Source organism: Macadamia integrifolia, chromosome 6 (genome assembly GCF_013358625.1).
Source record: "Macadamia integrifolia cultivar HAES 741 chromosome 6, SCU_Mint_v3, whole genome shotgun sequence".
NCBI lineage: Eukaryota > Viridiplantae > Streptophyta > Magnoliopsida > Proteales > Proteaceae > Macadamia > Macadamia integrifolia.
This window is the reverse complement of record NC_056562.1, coordinates 18868435-18872066: the sequence shown is the minus strand read 5'-3', so window position 1 is coordinate 18872066 and position 3632 is coordinate 18868435.

Genomic DNA, 3632 nt, shown 5'->3' with positions numbered 1-3632 from the left:
AACTCTTTCAAAAACCCCAAAATCACTTCAAATCACCAATGCTTCTCCAACCTTGTAAACACTTCTTCAAATCCTTCAAAATCAAGACATAGACCATCTATTAAACCTTAGATTCATCATCTCAAGGGGGATTTACAAGACCTCAAGAAACTCTACCCAAATCAAGGGTTTTACTTGGGTATGGTGAAAGTTTAAGGAATATAGCCTTCGCTCACCTCTAAATGTGGATCTCGTGTTGGAGATCATTCTTCCGGCGTCGAAATGGGAAGATCAAACCTTGGCACCGCTTAAATCCATTTCTTCTTCCTCTTCCTTCCCCTTTCTTCTTCTTCTTTCTCTTTTCTCCCTTCTCTTCTCTCTCCTCTTAATTCTTCTCACCAACTTTCCGTGTAATAAATGAGATATTGAAAAACACAAATAATGTTATTTATACTTTTTTAAAATCATTAGTAGCACATGGGTGGGTCACTCAGGTGGGAGGATGCGCCCACCTATGACCGCCCACCTGAGGGCCAAAAATTGGCCAACAAGTGGGATTTTGGTGGAATTCGACTCTCAGCATGAGTCTCACTCTCGGCACAAGATATATTATACGTATGCGCTTTAGGATACGGCTACATACCAGCTTTATCCATACATGGCCTTATGATATGTGCATGTACACAGCTTGGGTACACCCGTCTCCTCTGGCACTGACTCGGACTTGTCTGGCCAACCGGTGTTTAAAGTCACCATTGCCATCATGGTCTATAAGGAACCCGCCTTAACCCTCTCCGGTTCGGGTCCTGCATGGTTAAACCGGGTCAACCGTGTAATTAGACCGGGTTTAAAAAGTAGGGTATCACAACGTGACTCAGAGGTAATCCCATCACAGTCACGTTAAGTCCCGAGAAGTCCTGAGAAAAATTAAGAGGAAGGACACCTAGTGGAAAAGAGCAAGGAAAGCTTGACTTTATTACATGGAATGTCTTATGCGAATATTATCAACAAGCCATTTGTATGAACTTCTTGCTTATAACATTGGGTGGACTAGGGACATCAAACCCTATCTACCCCCTATCATTAAGTGGACTAACTTTGGATGAATCAATGGTTGTTAATTTAGTGAATGTATAAACAAGGGGTTAGGAGTTCAAGAATCCTAAAATAAATCACTTTTGGTTCAGGCACAATTTTACACCTCATGTATTCTCTGTGGTCCCTTTGGACGCATCAGGATAATCGATTGACTCGCCTAAGTCCAGAATCACCTCCGTCATCTCTTCGAGACTGTCTACTACCAGGTGATTACAGCCCCGTAAGCATGGATCCACCCAACATGAAAACACTAGAATAGGTATGGGTCCGTCCCGTAGAGGCCTTGCAGATAGAAATAGCTAAAGTCAAGAGAGGGATAGCTCAGATATTGCATACACTTCAAAACCTTCCCAAAGCTGATCCCAGGAATGAGCTGGCACCGGCTATAAGAGACGTGGAACAGAATGGAGCTACAGGTCATCATGAGAATTCTTCCCAAGTTGACTTAGGAGAACCAAATCATATCCGACCAACTGGTCAGAGTCTAAATGGTTAATAAGGGGCCTATTCCACGGTCCCTCCTCCTAGGGTAGTGATCGAAGATAAAGTAGAGGATATTATAGCACACGTCCGCTTTGAGCCTCTAGAGATGGAGAAAGAAAGGAAACTCAGAGAGCAGTTAGAGAAGTTGGAGAATATGATTCAAGCAGGAAAAGGCTCAGAAGCCCAAGCAGTGGATTCTGAGGAAATAAGTTTCTTCTCTGGGGTAGCAATTTCAGAAAAATTCAAGTGACAGACTGATAGGTTTGATGGGTCAAGAGACCCCAAGGCTCATCTCAAAGTCTTCCTCACCATCGCCAAGTCATGGCAACTTGTAGATAACTAGATGGGGCAGGCCTTCATGATAACCCTATCAAGACCAGCACTGAGGTGGCTTACATAGTTGGAGTCATCACAAACTCAGAACTGGGCAATGGTAGTGAAAGCCTTCACTAAGCAGTACTCCTACAATACTGAGGTGGATGTGAAACGTCGAGAGCTTGAGACGTTGAGGCAGCAGCCTAAAGAAGGATTCACCACCTTCTTTATGAGATTCAGAGATAAGGCCGTCAAGATGGCAGATAGGCCTTCAGATGCAGAGCATGTAGAGATGTTGATAAAAAATCTATCAAACCCTATTATGATGTTCTTTACTATCAGCATTTGCAAACTTTTGATCCTTAATAGCCATCGAAACGCGTGTGGAAAATAAAATTTTGAGAGAGGCCCAGATCAAAGATCCTCCCAAGGTGCAAGCAAGAACACCCGAGTCGAATGGGGAACGGTTCCGAAAACTAATGTGGTGAGTGCAATTCAACAGTCAGTCTCACCAGCCACTTCTTACAGCCCTTCCTAATACAAGCAGATACACCCGCCCAAAAGGTCCCTAGACCAAGAAGGCAGTTTTCTGATTTGGGAATGCCCGTAACAGCCGTATATGAGAAGTTAAAGAAGCAAGTATTGCTAGGGACAGTGGCTCCAAGAGTGATCAACAACCCTTCTCTGGCTAGGTAAAGGGATCATGAGTATTGTGCCTACCACACTCAGAAGAGGCAAAATACTGAAAGATGTTTGGATTTACAGCATGCAATTCAGGACTTGGTACATAATGGAACCATTGAGGTCAAGGTCAAATAGCCTCCCAATGTCAATACCAATCCACTCCCTAATCATGTGAACAATCTGGATGAAAAAACTATAAAGAGTGACCCCACTCAACTCATTGTACCTAGAGCTCGAAAGAATCATATGATTGCCCGTGCTTACAGAAGAGTCATGAGTCAAACGACTGGAGTCATAAGGACCCCCAGAAGAAGAGAATCATTAGAAGAAGAATCAAAAGATCATACACCTACCATTCATCCTTCCTTGTCCACAGAAGGGTCCACCACACCACATTACCAACCCCCATCATATTTTCCACCCCCACCATATTATCAACCTCCACCATATTATTAGACTCTGCCATATCATCAATCTTTCCCCCACCATCAAAGTGGAGGGATCTCTTCATCCTATCACCCCCAGTCTTCATATCCTACCTCTCATATTACATCATCTTTATACCATATCACTTTTTATCCCTCATCACCCCTATACCAATCCCATTCTCAAGGTTTGGTGTATAACCCAAAAGAAGGATGGACGGACGAGTACGATTGAAAGGATATGCTTACACTACCAGATTCCCCAAAGATGACTTCATCAATAAGGTCAGTAAATGCATTAGGGGAAGACCAGGAGAGTGATCACATTTCTCTAATTCAGCCTTCTGTAACTTCAGAAGACAATCCAAAAGTAATTGAAGAGATTACAGCAAATCTTCTCAGAGCAGCAACCACATTGGCCATAGGGGAGCAGATCAAGGAATACACTTCCTTAATCCACATAGGAAGTGACACTAAGGATGGTGAGTCGGGACAAGTCCAACTTTGAGCTAGTAATGATAGGACCAACCCTATAAAAATCTTTTGATCCGTACGCTCTGAATACTACAAGCATGTGGATGCCTGAAAATTTGATGGTCCTGAGGAATCTAATAAAGAATCAAGTGGGAGTGAAATCAGTAAAGAAGA